This window comes from Pteropus alecto, unplaced genomic scaffold (assembly GCF_000325575.1).
Source record: "Pteropus alecto unplaced genomic scaffold, ASM32557v1 scaffold152, whole genome shotgun sequence".
NCBI classification, from domain to species: Eukaryota; Metazoa; Chordata; class Mammalia; order Chiroptera; family Pteropodidae; genus Pteropus; species Pteropus alecto.
The window spans coordinates 7,754,381-7,762,373 of NW_006432227.1; positions in this window are offsets into that span (position 1 = coordinate 7,754,381).

The window sequence follows — 7,993 nt, forward strand, 5'->3', positions numbered from 1 at the left end:
TGATAAAAGTTGGGTTTTCTAGTAAATCAAAGTGATGATATTAATAAATAGTATTTGTTATATTGTATAATTAAATGTGTTAACTCAACAAACCAGTATTTTCCAAATGACCCATCTATGAAATTAACATACACAGATAAACCATACATTCAAATAATAAGATGTAACAGTACAAAAAGTATAGTGATAAGGTTGCAGATTCAACATTGCAAATAATCTTTGAGAAACTACCACTTGTCAAATATTGATGTAGTATTAAAGAATATCCACAACTTCTGAAAATGCTATTAAAATGCTCCCTTTCCAAATATATATTCATGTGTATAAGTCTAAATTTTCTAAATATACTTAAACCAAAACACCATATTGCAACAGATTAAATCTAGAAATACATGTAAGAATCTAGATGTCTTCTATTAAGTCAGACTAACGAGATTTGCAAAAATGTATAATATCATTTTTCTATTTCTTTTTTAATTTAGAAAATGTAACTTTCACAGATAATACTTTTCTTAACATGTAATATGTTTATTGCTTTATTAATGAATTAATAAAATTTTAAATTAAAAAATGGCTAGGAAAGTTGACAAATAGAGGAAGGAAAAATAGAATCAACATGGACTCATTCAATACATATGGATAAAATAATATGATTAATTTTTAAAACGGAAAATAATGATATTACTCAAATATAAAACAATATATGTAGATACTTTATAGTTTCTATAATTTCTGTTGGATGGTCAAACATTTTTTTGTATACAAGAACACATGTTATGTTATAAAATAAAACTTAGGTATAGATTAATGAATTACAGAAAAGGTCTTATACTGGTCTATGGGCTCGCTACATATTTTCCTTATATTCATATGATATATACCTTATTAGAAGACTTGAGTCTGGATTTTCTTGTATATATATGTAATCACCCTTCTACCCCACCCCTGTTTTGAAATCCATTGGTCAAAGACACCTACAAGTACATGGGACATTGTACTAGGCACAGTCAGGCATGTTTATAACAACGACAAAAAATGTATTGTGAGCACCTTTACCTAATGTAAGCTCTACATAGTTCCCTTCCATGTCTATGTTCCATGAAGATGGATTTTGAAAAGCTGAGACAGATTATGATAGCTCTTCATCAGAATTTTTTTCTGTTTCCTGAGTACACAGCTTGACTCTACATCAATATGACTAAGTCTGAGTTAACGTGCCCCACTGCCCAGGACTGAACCATGTAAATCTCTCCCTAATTCTCTAGTTCTTCCCACATTTGTCAGTAGAAAATGGAGAACTCTGAGGCCCTGTGGGAGGTTGGAGCTACAGGAGAGAAGGAGGCCACATTCCTGAACTATCACATTGAGAGAGCCAATATTGATCAGAAATGTCTTCATTTGAATGTTGTCCATGAGAAATAAATTTTAACCTGTAAACTACTTTAACCTTGAGAATCGTTTGTTAAAGCAGTTAGTGTTTTACCCAAGGTGTAGCAGAAGACTGAAAACAAACAAACAAACAAAAAAACAAAACAAACAAATAAAAAAAAACAAGCAAACCAAAAAAAAACCACTCCATTTTCTTCTATTCAAATTCAGAATGAACTGAGATATAAGCTTGGGAGTAAAGCAGATGGTGACAAAGTATTACCTTTTTTATTGATAAAGATATTTCAAGGGCTGCAGAATTGATCTTATGAGCTTCCAGAGATATTGGGATAAGTGACCCTTATTCTTGTTCTGAAAATTCTGCTCTAGTTTTAAGCACACATATAAACTTCAAAGAGGATTATACAGCCTACAGTGGCTGAGGATGATTAATAAGATCTGCTGTTATGTCTAAACACACTGACTATACTTTACCCTATAGTCAAATTGCATATTGTATAATCATGATAAATGAAATAATACACCAGGCCTAGGGAAGCTAGTCCTTGGCATATGTCCAGACAAGCCTAAAAGAAGAATGGCAGAGCTATGTGTGTAAAGGTACACTTTGATTAGGATGTGGAGCTTTCTGAGGTGTGAGGTAACCTTCACTTCCTCAGAAACTGTCTTTTGCAGTGAGGTTCCACTAATAAGGACACAGGTATCTAGCCCCTTGAAACATATTCATCACTCTGCCATTAACTCAAATGTGCTTCCTTTCTTTTGTAAGTTTTAAAAACTAAATTTTATTTGATTTTCTCAAGTGACATCAGTGTCTGATCTTTCCATAAATTAGAACTTACTATTGATATTGGTGACTGCAGAGGACACACACAGGCAGAGATAGATTGTCATGTCTTGTAGTAAAAGCAAGTAAAACTTAAATTCCTTTTGCAAACAGCTTACCAAGTTTGGTTTTGTTTGGTTTGATTTTTAATGAGTCGCTGAAGTGTTAAGATAATTTGAGTGGTGAATTGAAAGTTCTGGTATTGTTAAAGTCATTCAAGCAAAATAATTTTGCAGAACACTGAACTAAGTAATGTGGATAGTGAATAATAAAATGATGAAATCATTGCTGCTTTGTAGAATCTTAGAAGCACGGAAAGGGGATCGTTTGCTTTTAGGTACAGAGCTGAATAATTTTACTCTCTACTTCTTTATTTACATGTCTATTATCCACGTCTAAACGCATTTCTCCATTTCTTAGTTGTTTGTTCTTGAATAATATGCTTCTACCATTCTCACAAGCTATTTGAATATTTTAAGTTTAAATAGAAGCTGGTTGACACTAGGTGCAAAATATCTTTGCTATGTCAATGGTCTATTCTTTTCCTTGAAACAGAAAGAATTAGATTAACACACACACATACACACACAAATACACACACACACACACACACTCACTTGAGTTCTGAACAAAAACATTTACCACCAGAAAACTATTAGAGTTTGATGTGGTATATAACCACCACATCCACACTTTCTGTGTAGCTCTGCAGATTTTTATGCATTACTTAATCCATTAAATATACCTCATAATAAAAACTAACATAATAGAATGTAAATGAGATAGTCATGGAGAACATCAGAAGTAGTAATTTAAGCTCCTATACTATATCAAATTTGCTCACAGTCTATTTTTGGTTCTTTAGCTTTTCTTTAGAATCTGATTCAGTTTATGTATGCATACGTATGCAGGGAGTAGGGGATAGAATTAATTATCCCAAACTCTGTGCACTCATTCCTCTAATATTGCTTATGTTAACATACATCTGTTATCTTCATTACTCGAATGTATACTTGCATTCAAATAACAACACAGTAGAGATCATAACTCTCTCGTTTATAATCAGCGATTTTCACCCACCGAGGATGCACATGCACCTCTAATATAAGCCTATTCATCTTACACTTTCATTTACCAAAGTGTCAAAACAACTTTTTACATCATTGCTAGCTGTTTTAGTTCCTGCAAGCTGGCTGTTAGAAGACAATTGTTTCTCTAAATTGCCTCTGCCCCTCAATCTTTTTTTTTTTTTAAAGAAAAAAGAAAACTATAAAAATGATATACATTGGTTCTGTACTTCTATTTTATTTTATTCACCAAGAGGCTTATTTATTTATGCCAAAATCACACTGAAGAGGAAGACACACTCATTCTTCATTATTTCTTCTGTGCTTTATGAAGAAAATGTGTAGAGAACAGATCTCTCCTGAGGTATTATATCCATGTGCTTTAAAAATTAAGGATATTCAATATGCCCCAAAATGCTGCATACAGAAACCATATTTTATTGATTAACTTACGTAAATTCAGTTAAAATTTCAACTTAACGTGCTGGTAGATATAAAATTGCATATTTAAATTTTATAGTAATGTGTTTAATCTGGTTCTACAGTTCTAATGACTAATAGATTTTATTCTGTTTCAATTTATTTGTTTTATGGGTTTCTGAAATGTGCTTATAGAAGGTACTCTGAGGCATGAAAATTAAATTATAAGCAGGATGGCACATAACTATTTTTTTAAAATTATAAACTTCATGCATTTTGGGGAACTGTATTCTTTTTCTTTTCTACTCACTAACCTTTAAGAACCCAAAGAACATTCATTGTTGTGTGTGGAAAGTCAGTACAGGAAAATATAGCCACTCTCCCTGTTTCAAGCAAAGCATAAGTTCTTTGACTGGCCTCTCACCCTTTAACTTATTCTCTCCGTTCTGTTTTGCATGAGGTAGACAGAGTGACCCTTTGGAAATGCATATCCAGCCACATTAGCTTCCTGCTTAATCTTTTAAGTGTAATCACTTTCAATTACTACTAGCATATTGTCTGGAACAGAATATATAATCAAAAATATTTACTGAATATTGAATACCACCAGGATAAAGTCCAAATTCTAATCTGTCTTCACCTATCAGTATCTGGTGACCTTTCAGCTTCATTACTGATCATCACTCACTGTCACTAGGGTGACAGGAAGCCTCTTCCATAATATTTAGCAAGACGAATCAGAAAGCGATAAGATAATTGCTTCAGCATTTAAATGTCTCAGCTCAGAAATGACATATGTCAGTTTGGGTCATATGTCATTGCCCAGAACATGTCACATGACTGCTCAACTGCAAAGGGACGGGAAGTGGAAGTGCAGTCTCTGTGTGCGTTGAAGAGAAAAGAACCAAATATCAGGGAACACCAGTGCTATATGCCACAGAGAGTAACAGGAACTTCATAAATACTTAATGAGCAATAATCAGGGTTCATTTGACTGCAAGAGACAGACATAAATACAGTTGGCAAACAAGGGGAATTAATTGGGCCTTCTGCAAAATCTGAAGAAAGTCAGAGATACTTCTTGGTTTTATGTTTCACAGAAACACATATCTTCCACTTTTCGATGCTTTTTCTACTGATTTCCTATCTCTGCTCTCTCTGGATAGCAGCCTACATCTCAGGCTGACCTCTGCCACAGCTGTAGAGGAAGAATTTTTGTCACTTCCAAGTAATACATTTTCCCGGTTTCTCGAGTCTTGCTATCTTTTTCTTCCAAGTTCAAATGTGTTATGAAAGGACTCAGGTTTCCAGTTTAGCCTCCTGGACCTATCTAATATGTCTATGGGAGTTGGAGCAATATTTTAGATGCACTTGAATGAAGAATGGCTTTTCTTTGGACCAATCACCATGTACGGAAAGCAGAGATTAAGCACTATGAGAGACTGCATGTACTCATGGACAATGGCCAGCCTGTGTATGAAAACAGACCACTGACTCATAACCTCTGCGGAAGCCAGTCTGAACAATAATTCTGCAACATTTGGTCCCAGATGGTAAGGAGTCAGTAAATAACTGACTGCGTTCCTAATTTTTGCCCTCTAACTCCAATTTAGGAACAACCATAAAAAGCCAGTTACGTGCCCTAACCAATCACATAGGATGTCCCACTTCTAACTGGCTTACCTCCAAATTTTCTGTGATAACAATCTCTGATCAAAGCATCCATGAAGTTTTACATTTTTTCCATTACACATCTCTCCCAGTCTCCTGCCTACCTTTTAGTCTCTGCCAAATACAAGTGATAATGGCTGACTCCCTATATCAAGCTGCAATAAATATCCTTTGCTCTCAAATTTCGTTTAGGAAGCTTTTGTTAATTTTCACAATTATTAAGGAGATTTTGCAACAACTCTTACACTAAAAGTCCCTAATTTTGTGAAGCCTTTACTTTTTACCTAAATAAACATCTTTTTGGACCATGTTACAAAAGAATAGCCCTCTGTCCTAAAACCCTGTGGTAGAGGCTTTTTCCTTGCTTATTTTTTTTTCCTCATTTTTGTACTCTGATGAGTTTCCTTTATGATAGAACTATTTCTCCAAAGTAACATGGTATATTTAAAATCATGCTATTACTACTTATGTGGTTGTTTTGTTATCCACATGGCGTACCATTAGCAAAGATATATTAATCTTAACCTGGTTTCTTTTTCTTCCTCCAGGATGAAGTATAAGTGCATATGTATCTCGTAGTGATTCAAACTCTCACCTTATTTGGAACTGACTTAAATGGCATACTTTTAATTAATCTTGATCTCATATTTTCTGTTGACAGCTTCAATCTTAGTAAAGAAAAAGGTAACCTTGTTTTAGATATGCTATTACTTCAGAATACTCAATATGCCTGGGTAGTTGAATTAATTCTTGTTAATTGGAAATGGAACCTAGCCTGAGGCAGAGAGTGAGAAAGAGAGAGAGAGAAAGAGAAAGACAGAGAGAGATGGACAGAGAGAGTCAGACAGAGAGAGAGAGAAGAAGAATGGACATTTATACAGATAGTATTAAGATAATATTAGTATATAGGGTATTAGGAGATGATGATTTTGAAGTATAGGGCTCCCATTTTCTACTCTACAGCTGCCAGTAGAGATATTAAAAATAAAATTAATCTATCTGACTCTTTAAGAATTATATTAAATTAAAACTAGTAAAATAGAAAAAATGCCCCATTGTCAGTTTCTTTTTTTTTATGTAAAATTAGTTATCTGAAAGAATCATAGCAACACAAATATTCTTATCTACTTATAAAGCATTGCATAGTATTTCAAAATTATTTATATATTAAGATTAATATGACAGTTCAATGATACCAATTGATGATACCTAAATTGCTACAAAAAAATTTTAACAACTATCTGTATGAATATACTTAAAATAGTAAAGATAAAGATGACTAGGAATCAGTGTTACTAAAATATCAGTGGGGCAGTTTGTGCAAGGATGCACAAGGGTGCCTTATCTGCAACCTCTACACCCTCCACAGCTCCGGTGATTTTGCAAGAGTGGAACAAAACTTTAAACCATCATCTCACATCCTTTTAAACAGTTGCAAATAGACTTTGCACAAATGCCTTAATCCCAAAGATTTAAATATATCCCTGGATTGTTTGCAAATATACTTGGTGGAACAAAGCCTCCTTTCCTTGTGTATTTTTCTCACCTGTTTTAAATAACTGAATTAGATTTCTTTGAAGAAAAAAAAAAGAAATGAGGAAGTTTTAAGATAAGATTTGGGGAAAGTATGTATTGAAAGGAAAATGACGTCAAAGTTACCATTAGAGAAAAGATAAAAAAGAAATGGACCTCAAAGTCAATATTAATGGGTAGACTCATCAAGGTATGAGATTAACTCTAATCACCACTTGGATTTGTTGGGAAAAAAAATAAAAAGCAAAACTAGACATTGACTCAAGCAGTTTACATTTATGGCAATAGGAGAGGGCTCAGGACTGACAGAAGCATGAAACAATTCAATATTAGTAATAGGAATCCAAGTGCCACAGATAGTGTGATTGGAAGAAAAATGGCTGCTCAAAGGTGTCTATGTTCTAATCCCAGGAACCTTTGGATATATTAGTTTACATAACAAAGAAGAAATTCAGGAGACAGAATCACGTTGGCTAATAAGCTACCTTTGAGATGGCCAGATTACCCTGAATGATCTGGATGAGCCTAATGTAATCACAAGCATCCTGATAAGTGGGAGAGTGAGGCAAAGACTAATAGATTTGAAGATGCTACACTGTGGGCTTGGAGGCTGGAAAAAGGAGCCAAGAAATGCAGCAATCTGTAATAACTGAAAAAGGCAAGAAAACTGATTTTCTCCTAGAGCCTCCAGAAGAAAACTCAGCCCTGTGGACACTCTGATTTTAGCTCTGTAAGCCCTATTTTGTACGTTTGACCTTTAAAACTTTAAGACAGTATATTTGTGTTGTTTTAGCCACTAATTTTGTGATAATTTGCTAAAGTAGTAATAGAAAACTAATATAAATTTGAGTGTGTTCAATGTTTTCTCTCCTGATATATTATAGACTTTATAGAAAAGAAATTCAACTCTATGATTATAGTGTTATCCCTTTTATCAAAATACTGCTTATATTAGTTTTCAATTGCAAGAAATTGGCATATATTACTGTCAGGGCTGGCTAGACAAGTTTGGAATTTATAGGGCAGGCATTCTGAGAGGGTAGACTAGAACCTGAGCATAGGCTGAAGCTATTGGCCATAGACAATA